Here is a 24,438-nt window from a genome sequence, read left to right on the forward strand (position 1 = left end):
CAAAAATGTTCTTTCTTTGCTTAAGTCTACTGTGGGATCTTTCAGTGTTTTAAAATTTCGCTGCATATAGGTGTGAAGCATTTATTAAGTTTATTCCTAGATATTTTTTATTTTGTGTTGCTTTTGTAGATTGGAGTGGTATCTCTTGGGTTTTCTGAACATGTAATCATATATCTAAAAATAGAGTTTGATTCTCTATATGTTGAAAAAATTATTTTAAAAATTACGTACTTCTAAGCTTTTACTCTGTTTTCGTCAGTGCCTCCAGCACAATTCTAAATGATGGAGGGATTAAGGGAATATTTATCTTACTCCCAACCACATATAAATGAGTTGGTTGAACAGTCTCTGCAAGACTGTCATTGTGTCTAATACTGGAGTTTGAAGTCTACAAAACCAGCAGCCAGGAAGGAAATATTGATGCAAAGAAGTCAGAGCAAGGACAAGCTGGAACCCCTAGGCATGATCTGGAACCCATGAGGATGAACTGAAACACATGTCGATTCTTAGAGATATTGGCATCCTTCACCTCAGAGCTAAACCTCAGAGCCCAGGAGTCAGAGAAGCTAAAGGACAATCCAGGAGAAAGTAGAGCAGTGGCCCCATGCCACTGAGGTGGGCCAGTACATCAGGATAATGTATGTGAGCTACAAAATGGATGCTGCTTCATCCCTGCCCTTCAAACCTTACAGAAAAATCTCTCTGCGGCCCACCTTAACTAGAAACTGACACAGAACAGAATTGCGGGGAGTCAGTTCAGTATAGACAAGATTCCGTATTACAGTTGCTTCCATATCTTGGCTATTGCAAACAATTTTGCAGTGAACATAGGGGTTTTTATATCTTTCTAATTAGTGTTTTTATTTTTTTTGGGTAAATACTAGTGGAATTACTGAGTGGTATGGTATTTCTATTTTTAATTTTCTGAAGAACCTCCATACTGTTTTCCATAGTGGTGTAATAGTGCTCAAGCGTTCCCTTTTCTCCACATCTTTTCCAAAACTTGTTATTCCTTGTCTTTTTGATGCTAGCCATTCTGATGTGAGTCAATACTTCATTGTGGTTTTAATTTGCACTTTCTTGATGATGAGTGATGTTGAACATCTTTTCATGTGTCTGTTGGCCATCTATAGGTCTTCTTTGGAAAAATATCTATTCAGGTCTTCTGCCCATTTTTAATTGGCTTATTATTTTTCTTTTCATTTCTTTTCTTTTTTTTCTTTTCTTTTTCAGTGTTGAGTGGTTCCCTTTTCTATGTTCATACTTATGACATATATACCAACCTCTAGCCTTATTATTTTGTGAGCAACTTTGGATCAAGGAGTGTATTCTTTAATTTCATATCTCCAGGAATTATTATCAATATATATTGTAAATATCAGGCATGCCAAGAATGTTTCTTAAATGAAAAAAATACAGTTAAATGTTCTATTTGCCCAGTGAATTTTCTGAGCCTGGTGAATAAATAAGGCATCTGCCATTTTCATGTTTTATCTGTGTTCCTTTCCTTTCTTCTTTGGGTATATTTGCTTTTTGGAGTTTTTTTTATCGTTCTCACTGGTAAGAAAGTGCCTGATTTATTTGCCCTTTAGAAGCTAGCCCTTTTCTCTTTGATTTGTGTCATACAGCCACCTGGGTTATTACTTATTCAGTTTTTTAGTCTTTGATTACATTATGTATTTTGTTTTCTTTTTTGATAGCAATTCAGAGTCATTCAGGCTGTTTTCTATAAGCATTTCCACCCACTTACAGGATCTCATATTGAAGTTACTTCCTGACACCTGGGAATATATATTTACCACTTATCTTTTAATGTGCTTCTAAGACTGTTTCTCTACCAAACTCAGGTGATAATTAAGTAAAACTATTCCTTGTGAATCCTTCTAAATATTTGAAAGGGAAACAAATAGACCACCTCTCATTCTGCAGTTATTTAATCATTGAAAACATGTAAAGTGGGCATTATGTGTCTGATTCTAAGCTAGGAGCTGTAAGGGATACAAAGAGGAAAATACAGGGCCCTGCCCTTTGGGAACTATGGTTGTGGAGGGGAACAAAGTAAATAGGATACAAGGCAAAGTGAAAAAAGATGTTACAGAGTCTGTAAGAACTCAGTGAAGTAGTGAGAGAGGAGAGATTACATTTGACCTGGGACTTGGGAATAATTCAACCTGGGCCATGAATAATGGGTGATAATTTTAAAGATGGAAAAGTGATATCCAATGGAGGAAACAGTAAGAATAAAAGTATGGAAGTCTCTGTTCTTGATTCAATGCTCCATTTTTGATACACTGAGTGGACAGTGTAGCTATTAGAATAAAATGCATAGAGGGACATGGTGGGAAGTGAGACCAGATAGCATATTAGTTTTCTATGGCTACTTTAACAACCATGAACTTAGTGTCTTAACACAAATTTATTGTTCTGTAGGCCGGAAGTCTCACATGGCTCCTACTGAGCTAAAATTGAGGTGCCAGTTGGGCTGTTGTTTCTAAGGGAGAAGTTGTTTCTTTGCCTCTTCTGACTTCTAGAGTCCCCCTTCCTCCACCTTCAAATCTCCATGACCACTCTTTCATAGCTGCATTTTCCTTTGATCAAAGCTGAGAGAGGTCTCTGCTTTTAAAGATCCATGTGCTTAGATTGACCCATCTGGATAATGCAGTAGTGTCTTCCTATCCCAAGGTCCTTAATGTAATCACATCTGTGAAGTCTTCTTTGCCAAGTAAGGTAACATTCACGGGTTTCAAGGATTAGGATGTGGACATTTTAGGGGACCATTATTCTGCCTACAATAGGTGGCTTAAATCAGATCATGAAGGGAATTAGCCGGACATGATCTAGCCACATATTTCAGGCTTGGTAATATGAAGTATTGTCCTAATGACAGCAGATGCAGTGAAAAGAGGGGAGAGGGGAATGTTTGAAATAATCAAAGCTAAATATCATTGGAAACTGTGACCTTACAGACAATCGAATCGTATTCAAACTCTGAGATCAGCCTTTGCATTTACTTGTGTATTTACTACCATTATTTGCAAACTGACCAAGGAGTAAGATTTATAATGTGTATATTAATTTGAGTCTGTTTTTCTCCTCTCCCTCTAATGCCATTATTAATACAAATGCCACTCTGAGTATCTTTGAACTAGGAAATAGATATTTTTTTTCCTTTTTTTTTTTTTACATTTAGATACTAAAACTTTAATAGACATATTGTAACATTACTAAACTTCTGACTTATCAAATAACTTTTTACAAATACATAGAAATTTTTGTTAAATGTAATTTGACTCCACAAAGTCACTTTCAAGGAGATAATTTATAAGTATACTATGCAAGGAACTTAATGTCTTTGCTTTTTAATTAATTAATTAAACAGATATTTATTAAGGATCTACTGTGTGCCAAGCACGGCTTAGCCGCTGGGAAGAAAATAGTAAAGAAAACAGAAGAAATCCCTGCCATCACAGCACTTCTAATAGAGGGGAATGACAATATTCAAGATCCACTGAGTGGACTAAGTAGTATTTTAATTTTAATTATTATTATTTATTTATTGTTTAAAATATTTATTTGTTTCAGAGAGAGAGAGAGTGCATGTGTGCATGCAGTAGGGAGGGGCAGAAGAGAGAGAGAATCTCAAGCAGTTTCCCTGCTCAGCATGGAGCCCAACGTGGGGCTCTATCTCACAAACCTGAGATCATGATCTGAGCTGAAATCCAGTCGGATGCTTAACCGATTGATCCACCCAGATGCCCCCTAAGTAGTATTTTATTTTATTTTTTTTAATACTTTATTTATTTATTTGACAGAGACACAGCGAGAGAGGGAACACGAGGGGGAGTGGGAGAGAGAGAAGCAGGCTTCCCGCTGAGCAGGGAGCCCCATGCGGGGCTTGATCCCAGGACCCTGGGATCATGACCGGAGCAGAAGGCAGACGCTTAACAACTGAGCCACCCAGGCGCCCCCCTAAGTAGTATTTTAGACAGTGATACAGAACAAAATAGAGCAAAAGGGGCAATATGAAATGTTAGGGTTCTGAAATTTCTGATGATGAAAATCACTGAAAAGGTGATGGTAGGAAAAGAGGAAGAAGCCCCATTTCCCACAGTTAGAATCTGAAGCTTCATTAGATCGGTAGAGGTTCTTCCGGCCGCTGGGTGCTTCCTTTTCCTCTGTAGCTCCTGGCCAAGCCCAGGGAACGCTGGAAAGGCTGTGGAGAGGCAAAGGTGGGTCGGACCCAACTCTGCCTTCCAGGAGCTTACATGGACGGATGACGGGGCTCACATCATTGTGATCCAAGGTACAAAATTATTTCTAAGCACCACAAGGGATCATGGAAGCTGAGAAGTGCTTAAGTAGAAGTTCTGGTTATCACCAAGAATGGCAAAGAGCCAGAAAAAAATTTGATCCTACAGAATTCTAAAATCACCTCCTCAGAGGAATAGCGGGGCATAGTTCCTTTTTGGAATTTTGTTTCTTTTATCATCAGTATGAAGCAAGAACCTAAAGCAAATGAGAGAAAAGCAAGTTCCCACACCACGTCTCATACAGTAGTCCCCCGTTATCCCTGGTTTCGCTCTCCGCAGTCTCAGTTACCCTTGGTTAACGCAGCGGGAACCAGATGACCCTCTTCCTGCCGAGTCGGCGGAAGGTCAGCATCGCCTAGCGATACGTCACAACCTGCGCCGCTCACTTCATTTCGTCACCGAGGCGTTTCACGGTCTCACGGCGCGGCGAGAAGGGTGAGTCCGGTATAATTAGATATTCTGAGAGAGACCACACTCACATAATTTCTAATACAGTATATTGTTGTAATTGTTTTATTTTATTATTTGTTATTTTTGTTAATCTCTTACTGTGCCTAAATTATAAATTAAACTTTATCATAAGTGTATATGTATAGGAAAAAAGATGGTTTATGTAGGGTTCAGTACTCTCTGCTGTTTCAGGTGTCCACTGTTTTGGGGTCTTGGAATGTATTGCTCATGGGTAATGGGGGGCTGCTGTACCTGTGTGATCTGGGGCATGTGAGTGAAGAGGGGTCAGGTTTTACATTACTTTTGGGTGGTTCCCTCCACGTGCAGCAGGCTCCCTGTGTGCACTGGCAGCTAGAGTCTGTCATTTGGAAACACAGGACCCTTTCCTGACGTCCTGGCCTGTCAGTCAGCCTTCAGCCACCTGGGTTCTTTCCATTATGTTTTTGTTCCTTGTAATAAGTGGATTTTCTTTCTTTGCGAATGAGCATAAAGATACCCAGAAAATAAACCAGGTGCCCATTTGCCAGGCTCCAGCAAGCAAGCATGCAGATGAGGCCCCTCGGCCTCTCCTCTAGGTTTCCCAAGGGGAAAACGCTGCTGCTGACATGAATAGCCGAGGCCAGACAATGATTCTTAGGGAAGATAAACAGGCTTGTGATTCCCTCCTGACGGCTCCGCTCCTCTCCTCAATGACCGATCCTGGAGCAAAAGGTCATGGGGATAATTTTGCACCTGCAGCCTGGGAAGGCCAGGCTCAGTCCTTGCAAAGAGCTCTCTCATAATTGATGCTAATTATTATTGAGCCAAATGCACCCTTTTATTGAGGGGCAGGTGGGAGGCTCTGTCACTGTCAGGGCGATTCTACCAAGGGCAAGTATAGAATTCCTTGCACAGATGTACATATACCCAAGAAGCCCCAAGTGTTACATACAGGCTGTTCATAAAGGGCATATCATTAGAAATTTCTATAGTTCTGTAACAGGATGGTCAGGGCTCAGGTGAATGACAAATGCTGCCCAGTACCAACACCAGAATATTGAGAGGAGAAGCATGATTTATTCATCAGGGCTTGAACTCCACTGCTGGGCCTCTGGGCCGCTTGTGAGATTTTGCACCCTGCCATCTGCACTCTGAGACGGCTTAACAACAACTTTGGAGATCTGGGAACCCTCTGGGGATTTGCTTACACGGACATCCATCTGCTTTCTGGTGACTTTAATGGGAGGACAGGCCCAGTGAGGAGAATGAAGAACAGAGGAAACTAAAGGAAATTCACCCAGCTGTAGGTAAAGTAGGACTGGATTTAGCCGAATGCGAGCGTGGATGTGGGAACTTTCCCTTGACATTAACCGCCCCCTGTTTTGGAGAAGAGTTTAAAAGAATGTTATATTTTCTTGCTTCATCATTTCTACTTTTTTCCTCCTTGGATTATAATTTAATAGTTTTTAAAGGTTGTTATTCTCACATGTCCAAATGGCATTGCAAAACTGTATAAAGTGGTACATTGTGCTCAAATTTACAATTTGATCCCCAATTCTGATTGTTTTATTTGTAAAAACACAACTGTACCCCTTAAGCCAACCATTGATTGGAGGAAAAAGAATCTATATATTCACTCGTTAATCAGAGAATTACTGCATCCAGACTGCATTCTGGGCATTTACTCTGGGTTCTGATACAATGATGAGAGAAGCCTTATCCTTCTCATTATTTTTCTTTCTGTAGTTTAAAGATGTTGTTCAACCATCTTTTAGCTTACATTGTTTCCAGTGACACACCTACTTCCATTCTTATTTTTGTTCCTTTGAATGTGATGGGTCTTTTTCTCTGGCTGCTCTGAAGGTTTTCTCTTTATTAAGGTTATAAGCAGTTTAATTATGTTAGGCTTTGGTGTAATTTTCTAGAGGTTTATTGTGCTTGGGTTCCTTGAGCTTTTTGGATCTATGGGTTTATTCTTTCATCAAATTTGGAACATTTTTGCTCATTAATTCTTCAAATGCATTTCTGCCTCCCACTCTCCACTCAGGAACTCCAATTACACATGTATACTTAGAATTGATTTGCTGATGCCTTATTCACTTTTTTTCGGGTTTTCTTTCTTTTTCTTTTTTGATAGTTTATATTACTGGGTCTTTCTGTAAGTTCACTAAAAAGTTCTTTTCTCTACAATTTTTTAAAAAATGATTTTTTAATTTATTAGAGAGAGAGAGAGAGTGAGAGAGAGCGCACACAGGGGGAGCTGCAGAGGGAGAGGGAGAAGCAGACTCTCCGTTGAGTAGGGAGCCAACATAGGGCTGGATCCCAGGACCCTGGGATCATGACCTGAGCCTAAGACAGACCCTTAACTGACTGAACCACCCAGGCACCCCTACAATGTTTAACCCATTGTTAATCCTATCCTTCAGACATTGTGCTTTTCATCTCTGGAAGTTCTCTTTTTATACAAACCTTCCATATCTCTTTTGACATGTGCGTGCTTTCTTCTACTTTTTTGAATATATGGATATAGTTATAATAACTGTTTTTTTTTTTTTTTTTAAAGATTTTATTTATTTATTTGCGAGAGAGAGAGAGTGAGTGAAAGAGCACAAGCCATGAGGCGGGTGGGAGGGGGGAGAGGCAGAGGGAGAAGCAGACTCCCTGCAGAGCAGGGAGCCTGATGCGGGACTCGATCCTGGGACTCCAGGATCATGACCTGAGCCGAAAGCAGTTGCTTAACCAACTGAGCCACCCAGGCGCCCCTATAATAACTGTTTTTATGTCCTTATCTACTAATTGTATCATCTGTATAATTTCTGAGTCTGTTTCCATTAATAAATATTTCTCCTCTTTATAGGCTTGCTTCTTTACTGTCTTCTGATTTTATATTAGATGCAGATATTATGAGTGTATTTTTTTGAGTAAGGACTATTTCTTGGCTGTTTTGTGACGCACCTAAGTTACTTGGAAGCATTTGATCCATTCAAGGCTAGATTTTTGTTTTGTTAGATGGAACAATAATGCCATTTGAGCTCAGGCTAATTTTTCTCTACTACAGAGGCAATACTTTTCTGAGTACTTAATGCCCTATGTATTATAGAAATCCTCTGCTCTGGTTGATGGGAACATGAACTATTCCTGGTCTTGTGTGATCTTCAGAAATTGTTCCAACTGCTTTGGTGGTTCTTTCCCCAGCCTGGAGTAATTTCCTCACAGGCATGTGCTGATCAGTTCTTAGTTGAAGACTTGAGGAGAACCTTCTGTAGGTCTCCAGAGCTGTCTCTCCATTCTGGTACTATGCCCTGGGAATTCTAGCTACCCTGGCCTATCTGTGTCCTCAACTCCATCTTTTCAATTTTGAACCTGCTTCTGAATTACCTGCCTGTTCAAATGGAGATTCTGAAGCCACCCATGCCACCTGGATTGTAATATTTGGAGTTGAAGCCCAGAATTCTTCAGGCTCATAAGCTCTCAAGGTGCTTATTTAATATTATTGACTTCTGAGAACCACAGTCCTGATGAAGCCTATCTTATTTTATTTTATTATGTTATGTTAATCACCATACATTACATCATTAGTTTTTGATGTAGTGTTCCATGATTCATTGTTTGCATATAACACCCAGTGCTCCATTCAGTACGTGCCCTCTTTAATACCCATCACCAGGCTAACCCATCCCCCCACTCCCCTCCCCTCTAGAACCTTCAGTTTGTTTCCCAGAGTCCATAGTCCTGATGAAGCCTTTCTTAAAATTTATCCTGAAGGTCAAATCCAACAGCCTTCTCTGAGTCTTCAGTCTCCTTGACTTTGCCTGAGATACAGCCATGCTCATGCTCTTCTCTTGGATATCCTCAACATTATAATGTACTGTAACAAGTATTTCCCAGTTATCCCAGCTCAGCAATCACTCACATATTGAGCCAGGGAGAGGAGGAACTTGGTCTGTGATTGAGAGACCCAAGGCCTAGACTGGGAAGTGCCCCTGACTTGCTCCATTATAGGATGTCTAGATTTCTATTTCCCATCTGCAAAATGAAAAATAATAATTAAATCTACTTATCAGGAGATTGTAATGATCAAATTAAGCTGGACTTAATACACATACAAGGTCTAAAGATCTTTCAACTTTTCTTACATGTGTTTTATCTCTTGGTCCTTTCCTTCTACATTCCAAGAGTACCCCTCAGGGACATATTCCAACTTATGTATTTTATCTTCTGCTGTGTCCAGCATACTGTGCAGCACATTTGTTGAATTGTTTTTATTTTTCTAATATCTAGAATTGTTTCTTTTTCATAGAATCCTGTTCTTGTCTTATGGATGTGTTGTCATCTAGAACATTCTGATGATATGAATTATACCTATATATTGTATATAAGCTGTCTTCTGTCTTCTTTCAACTTGGTTGCCTCAGGTGTTCTTTTCCTTGGTGAATATGGTGTTTCCTTTTTGTGGTGTTGGTTTTCCTTAAATCTTCAGTAAATCTTGATTGTTCCTATTTGCATGTGATAATCAATGTTTAATTGTTTGTAAATATATGTTCTGATTCAAATAGCCTTCTCTAGAAATGTATGGGAAGATGGTTGTATTGTCTGCCAGATTGTGAAGATTCTTTCAGAGTGTAGGAGCTCCCTATTCATTCCATGATCTTTAGTTGGGGAACTGCTCTACTTATCTGGGCCCAATATTTATCCTGGGAATCTTTTATACCAAAAATATACACTTCAGAAAGTCTTGTATTTCAGAAAGTCCTTTAGCATGGGAAGCTGAAGTCTATTGCTCTCCTTGTTTATTTCTTTTCTGGTTTCTTTGTTGAGGATGGCATTTCTTTAGACTTTACTCTGTTTTTCTTTATACTCCCATCACAGTGCTAAGAATCCTATCCTGGAAGATCACTCACTTTTTAAGGACCCAGATTTTCTTTGGAGGTAATTAAAGAGAAGATATTTAGAGGAATCATAGCCACTGCCTGTTGCTTAGTAAAAGTGGGCATAAGAGGGGTGAAATTGGGCTAGTTATTCTGAATATGGCACTTTGATTATTCTGATTATTTCCTAAGTTTCTCTTGTTTGTTGACTCTGAGCTTTGTTTATATGTGCAGTTGCTTTTAACAGTAATTTCTCATCTGTGTGTTTTGGACCATTGTTTTCTCTGATTTTGTTTCCCTGACATTCTAACTCTGTCTGCTTCCTATCTTTCAGGAATTCCTCAAAATTTCCCAGGAGCTGGTGGCATTCTTTCTGTTTATCACTGTTGCTGTGGATTTGTTCCTTTAAAAGCATTTAAAGATGTATGTGCTCAGCACCCATCTTGAAAGAATCTTTACTGTACTACCTCTAATTTTAATAATCTAAGAAAAATAAGTGATTAAATATGTTTAAATATTTAGTATTGATTTTAAATATATTCTTGGTGTGATTTAAATATATTCTCAGAGAATGGTTTTTCTAGATGTGTCCCCAAATTTTGAATGTGCAGCTTATTTAAAACTTGTAACCATGTTTACATAGTTGCTTTATAGAAGACCTCTTATCTGATCTCAAAATTGGTTGATAAATTGAAAAGTTTGTTGAAGCAGGGAATTATAAAAATGACACACAAATATATTTTATTTCACTGTAAATATATACATGTACATTCTTGTGGTAATCTTTTGATTAAGGGCCATTTTCATTTTGACTATAGATACTATGTTTATAATTCCAGTTCACCTGTCTTGCATAGACCATGTCATAAGGCATCATCTATGTTTTTTAGGTTTTTTTTTATTATGTTATGTTAATCCCCATACATTACATCATTAGTTTCTGATGTAGTGTTCCATGATTCATTGTTTGCATATAACACCCAGTGCTCCATGCAGAACGTGCCCTCTTTAATACCCATCACCAGGCTAACCCACCCTCAGACTCCCCTCCCCCTAGAACCCTCAGTTTGTTTTTCAGAGTCCATAGTCTCTCATGGTTCATCTCCCCTTCTGATTTCCCCCCCTTCATTCTTCCCCTCCTGCTATCTTCTTCTTCTTCTTCTTTTTTTTTTTTTTTAACATATAATGTATTATTTTATGTTTTTTAGTTTTAGTTTCTCTATAATGGACAAGAACCTAAAGTCATCTGAGTGGAGGATTCCTCTGTGTCATTAAAATTCCCATTCCCTTTCCCAGTCATTCATAGTTGCCTAACCCACACCTATTCTGCAATAATTATAACAATTCTTCTTATCACAATCCTTCAAAATTGTTTTCATGGAAATAATTCTTTTTGTATTCCCATTTCATTTGTTTATGTAATATTTAAATTACATAGTTGCAATAATAAGTACAGTAGGCAGTAAACAGCTTTGAATGTGTTATGAGTAGCTTATCATCATTCATTCCACAAAGAACTTCTAGGCATTCCACTAAGCTCCAAGGATATAGAGGTCAATATGATGAATAAGAACAGGTTAAAAAAAAAATATATATATATATTTAAGTATATATATATATATTTAAAAAGTCTCAGAAACAGGGTAGTATATGCATGTATGATAAAGAGGGCACCATAAATAATGAAGAAAGGAATAGTTGTCTAGGAGATGATGTTGGGATAATTACTCAATTTATGGAGAAAAATAAAACTGGATCCTTATCTATTGCTATATACAGTAGTAGACTCCAGATGTATTAAATATTTAAATGTGAAAGATAAAATTAGAAAGTTAATAAAAGGAAACATAGGAGATATCTTTGTGATTAAGAGATGGGGTAGAGCAGAACTTAAATAAAATGAACTACGATCTATGTGGTAAAATATTGATTATTTTTACATCAAAATTAAGCATTTCTGTTCAGTGAGGGATTTAATGGACGATGTAATTGATGGACAGATAACAAAATGGGAAAATATATTTCAAATGTCTGAATCTAGGAATAGGTTAATATGTAGAATACACAAAAACACTTGAAAATAACTAACAACAAAAAGACAGCAATCCCAATAGAAATATGGACAGTGATGTAGAAAAGAGGAAACTCCAAAAGGCTAAATATATAGAGTGATTCTCAAACACATTAGTAATCTGAAAAATGCAAATTAAAAACAAATATAATTTTACATTGCTACTGAGGCAAAATTTGGGAGGTAAGTAATGCCAAGTGTTGGAAAGGCTCTGAGTGTATTGATATTCTCATGTGCTGCTAACAAGAAGTTGACAGATTAAGCCATTTTGGAAGAGTATTTTTGCACTACTTAGTCAAGTAAGTATGTGAGTTTTCTGTGACCTAGCAATTCAGCTCTTGGGAGATATTTATATTTATGCACACACACATATATGTATATATTAACATATATATGTGTGCATTACACACATATATGTGTATATGCATATAATAGAAAAACATGTATACATTATATGCACACATTATTCACACACACATGCTAAAGAAATTCTCACAAGATCTAAAGGGGACTCATAAATGAATGCTTGCTGCTGCATTTTTGTGGTAATGAAGATTTGGAAACAATCAGTTAATGTCTTGGGAGAACAAATCGTAAACTGTGGCAGCTGTATACCAGAGAACATTATGCACCACTTAGAAGCAATTGATTAAATGTACGTATGGCACCATGAATGGATTTTAAAAATATATTGTTAAGTAAACAAGTCAAAATACAGAATTAGTTCAATCACCAAATTAAAACATACAATATAACCCAGTACACTTATAAAAATGTTAAAGACATATACACATAAAACAGGAAAGAATTTACAAGAGTGTGCATTATCATATTACACAGGTTGCCTATGTGATGGCAGAGAGGAATTGGAGTGTGATATAGAGATTAAAGAATTAAATAAATTAGTAAATAAATAGGTAAATCTAGGTGGTGGATGGTCTTCTAAGGACCAAGTGTGACAATGTGCAATGAACTCAGAAGCAGGATTAACCCAGCCCTCCTCACTTGAGGTCCAAATCATTTAGAAGAAAAGAAACCTCCATAAAACATAAATCCAGTTCTCTGAGGGCTCATAGAATGACTAAGTACTCATATACTAGAATACAGCAAGGACCGTTACTGAGAGAATAAAGTTTGACAAAGGATAACTTGGGAGACTTAGAATGTGAACATGTAACTGAATTCTGAAAATGACTCTGAATTAGCCAGGTGAAGTGGATAAAAAAGAAAAGTGGAACAATATTTTCAATAAGAAAGAAAATTGATACATTTCAGTAAGGTAACCTTTATGGTTTATCATCCCATAAATTGATTTAGGAAAGGTTTTATGTCCTGATCTTAGATACCAATTAGGACATATTTGCTGAGAGTTTATCATGTGATAATAATGTTTGAAATTCTAAAATATTTGTGGGAAATCCATATTCAAATATGGTTATAGTCACTATCTCAGTTAGAAATTGCATTTGGCTCTAAGAGACCTGAAAAACAATGGGTTAAATAAGGTAGAAATTTATTTTTCTTTTACATAAAAGAAGTCTGGAGACTTGCTGTCCAGGACAGATATGTGATGACCAAATGTCACTTTGATGATTAATTTTATGTGTCAACTTGGGCCATGGAATGCCCAGATATTCCATCAAACATTTTTCTGAGTGTGTCTGTACGAGATTACCATATGAATCGGTTGACTGAGTAAAGCAGATTGTCCTCCCTAATGTGGGTAGGCCACATCCAATCAACTGAAGTGTGAATAGAACCAAAAGGCTGAGTAACAGGGAACTCCTCCTGCCTGACTGCCTTCAAACTAGGACATTGTTCTTTGTTTGTTTGTTTTGTTTTGTTTTTTTCTTCCAGCCTTCAGACTCAAATTGAAACATCAGTTTCCTTGGTTTTCAGTTTGCTGATGGCAGATCTTGGGACTTTATAATCATGTGAACCAATTTCTTATTGGTTCTATTTCTCTGGAGGACCCTAACTCATATAGTCACCACTTGCTCATCTCTGGCCTTTTGAATGCTGCCATTTATTCTGAAGCTCCAGCCCTCACATTTGTGTTCTAGGCAGCAAGCCAATGAAAGGTGGAAGGGCTAACATCCAGCCAAGTCAGTCCGCCTACACCTTCTGCTACATTCTACTGGCCAGTCACGTGGCTATCTTTATCTGAAAAGGAAACTGGGAAATGTAGCTTCTCAGCGTGGCACACTGCCATGCCCACCCCCAACAGAAAGCAGGATTCTGCTATTGAGGAGGAAGTGGAGAAGGGATAGTAGATTGGTACTTACCAGCCTCTGTTTCGGCAACCAATGTCTTTGTGCATAGTAGACATCCATAAATATTACTTGAATAAAAAATTATATTTTCATAAAATTATTTTTTTATCATAGAATTGTAGAGAAACAAAATATTGATCTTTGAGTCTTATTATTCTCCTCCATTTTGGACTAATTCTTGCATGAATTAGTATAAAATATAAATTCTAAAAAAATACTGTTGAATAACTGTTCTGTATTACAAATTTTTCAGTTAAGTTAATGAATTATTATAGAACAACCTTTAGCAAACTGCAGATAAAGTATTATCAGGCAGATAAAAATGATATATACATATAAATTATTTCAGTATAAATGCTTCTAAGTTGTTTCAGCATGTTTGAAAAAAATGTATTTTTAAGAAGTTTAAACATCACTTCATTGGTCTTAGATATTATTAATCTGCTAAGAAAAATTTCCTTATTGAAAGTAAAAGCCAAATTTCAGTCTAGACTGTGAGTAATCATACAATATAAACAGATGAATACTATCTCATGGAAATTTTACCTAACAGATGTATTTACTCCCAACCCTAAAACATAAAATATACATATTTCATGCATTTTAAATGTTTTCAGTATTTATTGGTGATTCATTATGTTGAAATATTTTATGCTTTTTTCTTTTTCTTTTTCTTTTAGGTTTTTCAGAGTAGGACAAAGTGGCAGAACTCTTGACTGAATCGCATAAATCTTGACATTCTATGCTCATTGAAGAGGTAGGTCAATATAGTAATTCATTTGTCATATTGATGCATTAGAAGTCAGTTATACTTAAAACACACACACACACACACACACACACACACACACACACACACACACACACTTCATGGCATTAGGTTAAAAGCAAAAATGACCAAATTAATAGCTTACTCATGGAAAAGAGAAAACTCACTTAACCACCGCAGAAATGACACTTTCTGATTTTGAAAAGAGGTCACCGGTGGGCCACCTCGGCTCTTGCCCTGGGAGAGTTCCCAGTGTGAGTGACGCTGTTTCTGGCGCTGCAGGCTCTGGTAGAAGGGTCTCCAGGGCATTAGAATCCCATGGCAACGGGCAGATAAAAAATGACTCCGCCTTCTGCTGTCAAAGCCTTTTGCCAGGCTGTGAAGAGTGAGGATGTATGAACTATGATTAGTCCTTGGTATTAATAGCTGGGAAATGTGCTGCTCATCTGTAAATGCAATCTGTTTAACCTGAATATTCACTGGTCTGTATTCTTTGTCCCTATTAGCTAACCATTGTCACCCTTTACCAACCATCCCACAGAGTATGTGAATCTGTGATGTAAGAGCTAGTCACTGCAATTAGATTATTGCTAAAATCAAATAATATGGATGGCGTGTCATATTCAGAAAGAAGTGATGTCATTATCTAAAAATTTTCTAATTTCTCAGATTTGGGAGGGACAACTTTCTGATTTAAATACAGAACAACAGAAAATAGTTACTAGCTTTTGATAACACCAGGAAATTTGTTTTTCTACTTTGTAATATATTTCACAATGGGAATAATATTTTACTCTAGTGTTTTGAACCTGAATTATTTTGATTCAATTCTTAGAATTTATTTATAAAACAACATATGTTAATAGTATTCCCTTTGTCTCTATTATCCTTTTTGAAAATAATTGGCATTGTAAAAGCTACATTTAAGTGACAATAATTGAAGAAAACTCACAGTTCCTATTCTATAATTCAGGTCATTATGATTACACTATTTTTGAGATTAGTTCTATACAAAATTTATGATAGAAACTGTGATTTGAGATGATAAAAAATATGTAAGGTAACTACTATCTGGATTTCTTTCAACATGTGGTCTATAATTCTGGAAGTAAAATAACTAAAATCCAACTTCATGGGCAAATTTGAATAAAGTTTGGAGCAAAGTTTCAAGCAAGTATTTTCTGTTATTTTTCATGAGAAAGTGATATATTCTAAAACACAATTCTCATGACATTACCCTAGCAAAAGGGGGTTATACGTAGTGCTACCTTTCACAGAGTCAAGTTCCATAGGAATGCATACAAATGGATATTGAAGACACCACATAGAGAAGTTGAAACATGTCTTTGCAGAATAATATCCCTGGCATCTGGACTTCTAAGCTCTAAGGTTTTTAATGCCTCTTTTGGGGTGTTCAGTAACCCATATGTGACTTGGCCATCTGAGCATTCCAAACCTAAGCACTGACCTTCAAATATTTATCTTGCAGCCAGTTGCTCAAAACAGCTGCGTTAAAGAATCACTACTTAACCTTACTTGAAAAGTGAATTATTCTGTATATGTGTCATCCAATTAAGTCAGGCTTAATTACTATAGTAGTTCTGTCCAAACTGGGGTGCCCAAGATCTCTAGCACTGCCCTCTGGTGGCAAGCTTTGCTCATGCATCCTGTCAGGTGTGCTTGGTTGCTCCTTTATCAAGGTCAGTTGAGCTAAACTGTTACAATGTCTTCTCCAAATTGATTTCCTCATTCAACAGCTCTTCCTCTAGGACAGTGCATCTCAAAGTGTCCTCTCCAGGCAAGCAGCATCAGCATCACCTGGAACTTGTTAAAAATGTACGTTTTGGGGGCTCATATCCTTTGAATCAAAAAATCTAGAGATGGGTAGCAACGATCTAGATTCTGTTTTAATAAGCACTTCAGGTGATTGGGATGCCCACTGAAGTTTGAGAATCACTGTCCAGCTGTTCTGGCTAGTAATTAGAACTCTCCAGAAACACTCACACCTATAATGGTGCTTTTCTGGAGCCTCAACTTCCTTCCCTTAGTCACAGCCTCACTTCTTATCCTCCACAAACACCAGAATCCCATGTTTGTTAATAGCAACTTTGAGCAGTTGCAAGCAGTGCTACATTGAATATTTGTGGTTTAAACATCTCTGTTCATGTGTGTATTTCCATGGTAGAAGTTCCTAGATGGTAGATTACTGAGACAAAGAGTATACATATGTGTATTCATACATTTTCTTATTTCCTGTATTGGTGATGCTCTGGTATCTGGGGCCTTGCTGATCTTGGAGAGACTGTCCCTTCTTGGGTTGCCTAATTTTAGAAATAGCGAACAACTTGCTTGAAAATACACATTTGATATACAAATCAACCAATCTGGAGTCCAAACCTGGACTCTGTCTGGCTCTTATACTCCAGGATGCAATATTCCTCTGCCTCAAATACCTGATAGCCCAGAGCCTACTGAAAGTATTCAAACTATCCAGTCCTAAATCTGCTCATCTTGCTTGCCCTGCCTTGCCCATTCACTGTTGCAAAAACCACAATAAAGTCTCTTGCTTGTGCCCTACCCTCACTTCTGCTTCTTGACTGATCCTGGGGCTTCCCTGTAAATCTGCCAGCATAGTGTTCCCTCTCCTTTTGGGAACTGTGATTAAAAAGCTACTTTTTCTTTTTTAAATTAATTTTTTCATTTTAAAGTAGTTGGCACACAATGTTATATTAGTTTTAAGTGTACAACATACTGATTCAACAAGTCTACGTACACTGCGCTATGCTCACCACAAGTAGAGCTCCCATCTGTCACCGTATAACATTATTACAGTAACATTGACTATATTCTCTATGCTGTGCCTTTTAGTCTCGTAACTTGTTCATTCCATAACTGGAAGCCTGTGTCTCCCACTCTCCTTCACTCATGTTGGTCATGCTCATGCTCATACCCCTTTTCTCTGGCAACCATCATTTTGTTTTCTTTGTTTACAGGCCTGATTCTGCTTTTTGAACAAATTATGTTTTCAATGGTGGTTGTTTTCTTGATCTGTTAGCCTTACCATCTCTGAATAAAAACAAAATCCCAGGTATACTTTCAATCTATGAAACACCATGAGGTGGTATTACAGAGAGGTAAGGCCATGAATTCTGGTGCCAGACTATCTGGATTTAAATTCCAGAATCTCTGCTTTGTCGGTATGTGGACTTTTTACTAAGTACGTTATTTGACAGCTCCATGGCTTAATTTTCTCATCCGTAAAATGGAAGATTATAGCAGTATCTACCCTATGGAGTCACTGTAAAAATTAAATGTAAATAAATGTAGAGTACTTATAATAATACACAGTGTGTGATAACTACTTGCTATCATTATTGTTGATAAACTTGCCTATTTAACCTCTACCAGTTGAAACAATTTAGTTTTCATTAAGAACATTTGTGAAAGTCCATTTACCTACATTCCTAACAGCACTAGATAGTTGAATAATATTATTGAATTACATTTTATTGAAATTGAATATTTTTAATCTTATCTCATCTAATAGATTTTTAAAAAATGATCTCTATTGTCATTGCTCCGCTGCGGGAAGGATTTAGCATTTTAGGATGTATTGAACCTTTGATTTGCTTCTGCTGTGAATTATCTGTTTGTTTTCTTTATGTTACTTTTTTATTTGACTAATGAATATTAGTCCAATATTTAAAATTGAAAATCTTTTTGTGATTGTGTCTTAACATTTTTGTGCCATCATTCATTACAGAAACATTTTAAATTTTATATGGGCAACTGGTCATACTTTCCTTCTGTGGCTCCTGGGCTTTATTTATTTAAAAAATCTCTTGTGTTTTCTTCTAGTACTTATATAGTAACATTCCTTCATTGACAATTCAATTCTTCTAAGCTGGGTTTTGAGCATCTTAAGAAAGACAGTTTCTAGAAGGGAGGGGGGTGGGGGGATAGGTTAGCCTGGTGATGGGTATTAAAAAGGGCACGTACTGAATGGAGCACTGGGTGTTATATGCAAACAATGAATCATGGAACACTACATCAAAAACTAATGGTGTAATGTATGGTGATTAACATAACATAATAAAATAAAATTTAAAAAAAAAGGAAAGACAGTTTCTTATATTCAGGCAAGCCAATGTCAACACAGTCATAAAAAATTCCCCCAAATTTTCCTGGTTTACTTTTTCCCTGTCTCACCTCACCTGCTTTTAGCACTCCCCCATATGTGAAATATGGGACAGAAACCTTACCACAGCAATATATCAAGAGAAAGTTCCTATGTGAGCAATATACCTATCTTAACCATCAACACAGTAAGTTTGTTTGGAATTTAAATTCTCTATGGTGACAAAGTCCAAATCTGTGTATGTCCTGGCCCTCACCCAACTGAGTAAATAGATAAAGTGCTTATGTTCTTTTCAAGGGGGCCAATCATGCTAATTTTCACAGACCATAAGCAACCCTCTCACCAGTGGGCCCTGGTCTGTCTCATCCCTCCTTTTTTCTGTCACTGATGCTAACACTGTTATCTTACTGAAAAGTCATTTCTAGATTCACTGGGGATTCTTTCTGATCATTATCCAAATTCCCTTCTCTATTGTATATTTGTACTAATTTATTCATTAATTTATAAAAGTATATTACTAATTAATTATAAAGGGCCTATCTGTGGCATGCACTTGGGATACATCAATGACACAAATCCCAGTGGCAGAGACTCCTGTCCTCATGAAGTTTTTATCTCAGAACTTTTTATAGTGTCTGGAACACAGTGTGTATAGAATAGTGGAATATGCATGTAGATAATTGGTTGGAAGTGTTAACTGCTTTGGATATTTTCTTCTCTCAGATATATATACATATATATCATATGTGTATATATTATATATAACATACATATATATAACATGTATATATAATATAAAGATATATATTTTTTTTCTCAAATCAATAGGCTTAATATTTTTAGAACAGTTTTAGGTTTATAGATAAATTGAGTGGATAGTACAGAGTTCCCATATTCATCTTCATACCTTCTCCCCTTGCCACTTCCCCCTAATTTCCCTTATTATTAACAGCTTGCCTTAGTGTGGTACATTTGTCATACTCGATTAACCAAAACTGATATATTATCACTAAAGTCATAGTTTATATTAGAGTTCACTCTATATGTTGTACATTCTGTGAGTTTTGACAAATGCATGCTGTGATATATCTATGATTTTAGTATCATACAGAATAGTTTCACTGCTCAAAAAATCCCTTTTGCTTCATCTGTTCGTCTCTTCTCTTCCTCTGCATCCCTGCACCCTGAACCCCTGAAGACCACTGATCTTGTTACCATTCCTTTCTGTAGTTTTGCCTTTTCCAGAATGTTATATAGTTGGAATTGGGCAGTTTGTAGGTCTTTCAGATTGAATTATTTCATTTAACAATATGCATTTAAGGTTCTTCCATGTCTTTTTGTGGCTTGATAGCTCATTTCTTTTTATCATTGAATTATATTCCATTTTATGGATGTGCCACAATTTCTTTATCCATTAACTTATTGAGGAACATCTTGGTTGTTCCAGTTTTGACAATTACAGTTGACATTTGAACAATGCAGGGGTTAGCACTGTCAACCTCCTTCCCCCACACAGTCGAAAATCCACGTATAACTTTTAACCTCCCAAAAAGTTAACCACTAATAGCTTAGTGACTGAGCCACACAGGCACCCTGTATACTGTATTCTTACAATAGATAAGCTAGAGAAAAGAAAACATTATTAAGAAAATCATCAGGAAGGGGCGCCTGGGTGGCTCAGTCGTTAAGCGTCTGCCTTTGGCTCAGGTCATGATCCCAGGGTCCTGGGATCAAGCCCTGCATCGGGCTTCCTGCTCTGCGGGAAGCCTGCTTCTCTCTCTCCCACTCCCCCTGCTTTTGTTCCCTCTCTTGCTGTCTCTATGTCAAATAAATAAAATCTTTAAAAAAAAAATCATCAGGAAGAAAAAAATACATTTATAGTACTGCACTGTAAAAAATCCATGAATAAATGGACCCATGCAATTCAAACTCATGTTGTTCAAGGGTCAACTGTATAAGTAAAGCTGCTATAAACATTCATATGCAGTTTTTTGTGTGTGTGTATGTATTAGTTTTTATCTCACTTGAAAAAATGAGTGCGATCACTGTGCCATAAGCTATATTTAACTTTGTGAGAAACTTCCAGACTGTCTTCCAAAGTGGCTGTACCATTTTCTACTTCCAGCAGCAATGAATAAGAGTGGCTGTTGCTTCACAGCCTCATCAGCATTTGGTATTGTCAGTTTTTTAGATTTTAGCCATTCTAATAGTTGTGTAGTGGTATCTCTTTTCTTTTAAGTTTGAAATCCCCTAATGATAGAACATATTCTCTTAAAATGAAAAAAAAATTAAGAAGTATTAAGTCGGCATCAGTCATTAACATGGCATTATCAATTAAGGAGACAAACATGCCATTTCATCTCTTCTCCGTTCAAATATCTTCAGTGGATCCCATCACTTATAAGATGATATATTTTATTTAATATGAATTAAAAGACCTTTAGTTGTCTAATCCTAATTCTTTAGCCCAAGTTCCTACCCTTTCTGTTTTTGTTAATAAACCTACATTAAATCTTTTGAATTTTTAAAATATGGGCTATATTCTATCAAAACTCTGTCCCTTTGCACAGATGAATCTTTTTGCTAGAATTCCCCCTTGCCCTCAGTTTCCTTAGCTTGGAAAGGTGTCTACCCATTCTTCTACAGCTGTCTTCCCTTTTTGTGATCCTTCCTTGACTCATACAAGTGAGCTAATATTCTGCAGAATTCTGGATGGCCTTCTAGGTTAATACCTGCTGAATGTGTGGTAAAAGTCCTCCTGACTGGGAAAAAAATGTTGGGGGGGGGGCGCCTGGGTGGCTCAGTCATTAAGCATCTGCCTTTGGCTCAGGTCATGATCCCGGGGTCCTGGAATCAAGCCCTGCATTGGGCTCCCTACTCCACGGGAAGCCTGCTTCTCCCTCTCCCACTCCCCCTGCTTGTGTTCCCTCTCTTGCTGTGTCTCTCTGTCAAATAAATAAATAAAATCTTTAAAAAACAAACAAAAAAATGTGAGAGGGAAAATTATTTCTTATTGAAAATTCCTGAAAAGCGTTCTTTGCTGACCCAATGAGGTGATGGGAGTAAGAAAGCAAAACAGAGAAGGTAGTATTAAATTCTTTGTTTTAGAAAAGGCTTTAGGAAAGCAAAGATTAAATGTGTAGGTGGATGGGGCTGGAGCCAAAGGGGCCAAATTTCTAGGGTATGTATACCTTTGAGGTTGAAAGGTGTCAGGAAAATTGGGTGCCAGGAGGTAAATACCCAGCCCCTGGCAACTAAATAGAAACTTGGCAGAAAGAACAACCCGTTTAAAGGTGATTTTAGCACATGGATAATTTATTAAGATTTTAATTTGTATATTTAGTTCCACTTAGGTAAACAGAACCTCTAATTGTTTGTAAAGGGCCCATTGGTAGTGGAAGAATTGGTGGCAAACTCTCACCCTGCTTCTCCATGTGGAAGTGTGGTGGCAGCTTGAGAGAGAGCAAGATCTCAGAGGAGATGGTTGCGCATGAGGCCTGTGGAGGCTGGACCCCGGGTTCCCAGGTTTAGCCAAGATTTCTGTACCTCAAGCATGGAACAGAAGCAGCAAAGCCACCAGACCTAAATGGACTCTGTGGCTTGAGGCATGGAATGCATTGTATCAATGGTAGCTAGTGCAGACATTTAGCTATTGACTGACGGAGCCTTCCCTGACTCTTTGGTGATATATAAGATCCTGGGCCATGGCATAATCTGGGGTGTATGAGTGTGATGGGGCAATGACCCATAACCACTGAGGTAGAGTTTTCCACCATTTCAGCAGAATGGAGTGTCAGAGTCATATTTAAGTCAGCTTGGGGAAAATAAGGGAATATAAAATAAAATTTTCATTATTTGCTTATTATATATTTATCTACGAAGAAAATATTAGATAATGGGGAAGAAAATTATGAGAATCGATGAGTATTCAGCCAGGTTTTTTTTTAAATTTTATTTATTTATTTGAGAGAAAGACAGTGAGTGAAAGGGGGGGGCATAAGTTGGGGGGAGGGACAGAGGGAGAAGCAGGCTCCCTGCTAAGCAAGGAGCCAGATGTGGAACTTGATGACCTGAGCTGAAGGCAGATGCTTAACTGGCTGAGCCACCCAGTGACCCCTTCAGGCAGGTTTCTGATAAATATTTAGAAATCAGTTGTATTTCTATATAGTGGCAAATATTTTTCAATATTACAGTAGCAAACAAAATACATAACATACCTAGGAATAATATAACAAAAGATATGCAAAACTTCATGGAGAAAGGGATAAAATTTTATGGAAATATATTAAAGATGACATAAATGTACGTAATCACCATGGCATGGGTAGGAAGACTAAATATTGCCAATGTGTACACTTCTGATAATTTCATGTATATATACTGTTTCAATTGAAATCTCAAGTGTTTTTGTGAAAACTTAAAAGTTTACTTTAAATTAAAATCATTTTGTGGAAGAACAAGATAGTGAGGGTACACTCTGCCAGATACTAAGATTTTAGTGATTAGGTCAAGCTTTAAAATATAGCTGTGGGAATTAATAGACATGCTGTTGGTATAGGAATTGACATAAAGGTTATTGGATAATAGACAAGCAAGAAATGGAAGAGATCATGCACTATGGAAACTTGGTCTATAGAGGAAACATTTTAAAAACTGGGGGGGGGGTGGTGGTATACTGCTTACACAAAAGTGCTATGGGAAAAATGCTATTTCAAGTTTTAAGAAAATCAGATAGTATATTTTTCATATAACTGAGTTGGTTTGCTAAATGAATACTTAACATGGTTATCCGCCATACAATTAATTTGTTATGATGCTCTGAGAAGTTGGATCTATTTTGAGGATTCATCATAGCGTAGAATCCAGCTTCCAGAGAAGAAATAAGGCAAGACAGAAGGTGCCAAGTTAACCTAATCACCTCCTTTCATGCATCTTCTTTGTCTGAACTTCTCAAGCACAGAAACTAGCCTCAAGTCTTTTCTCCTGGCACATTATAAGTACCTGATAGATGGATATTGAATGAACAAACACTTAATGAAAATTAATAAGTAAGTTTCTCTGAGGATAACCACTCAACGTAGCATTCTAAGGGAAGGGCCATTATGAAAGAAATTGGTAATGGGTTGATTTTGGGTGGTATTCTCTGAGTCTTCATGTTGCATATGGAGAAGACCTGAGGATCCTGAAACAGGACCTGTTCCAGACTATAGAAATATGTGCTACAATGGAGGTGAAGAGAGAGGGTCTTAGACAAATTTCATCAACTTCACAAGTATGATGGAGCTAGTCCTGGCTTATTCTGGAAATGAAAGGGCTAATAAATAAGACACATTTTCATCGGTGCTGCCAAATCCAGAAATTAAAGGAGCATTATATGGTGATAATTGTCCTAGGATTAAATTTAAAATCCACTTAGAACCCTCTAGCCTGAAACCCTCAGTGAATTGTAATTGGCTGAGAGCCTAATTGGCAGATGCGCATGGAGAGGGAAAATTCCAGTTTGTAGTGGAGCCTTGGGGAATGCCTTTCTAGTTTGAAGTTCTGGAAAAGAGATCACTTCATTTCTACTAATACCTGAGC

At 37.2% G+C, this 24,438-nt stretch overlaps 1 long non-coding RNA gene across 1 annotated transcript in view; it reads left to right on the top strand.

The window, feature by feature from the left end:
• Positions 1 to 4,494: 4,494 nt before the first annotated feature.
• LOC118524505 (uncharacterized) overlaps positions 4,495 to 24,438 on the top strand; it is a 354,604-nt gene continuing 334,660 nt past the window's right edge. Inside the window, exons 1-2 of the long non-coding RNA XR_004911661.2 lie at positions 4,495 to 4,745; positions 14,632 to 14,708. This is a non-coding gene — a long non-coding RNA (uncharacterized LOC118524505). The remainder of the gene's footprint in view (positions 4,746 to 14,631; positions 14,709 to 24,438) is intronic.

This window comes from Halichoerus grypus, chromosome 9 (assembly GCF_964656455.1).
Source record: "Halichoerus grypus chromosome 9, mHalGry1.hap1.1, whole genome shotgun sequence".
Classification (NCBI taxonomy): domain Eukaryota; kingdom Metazoa; phylum Chordata; class Mammalia; order Carnivora; family Phocidae; genus Halichoerus; species Halichoerus grypus.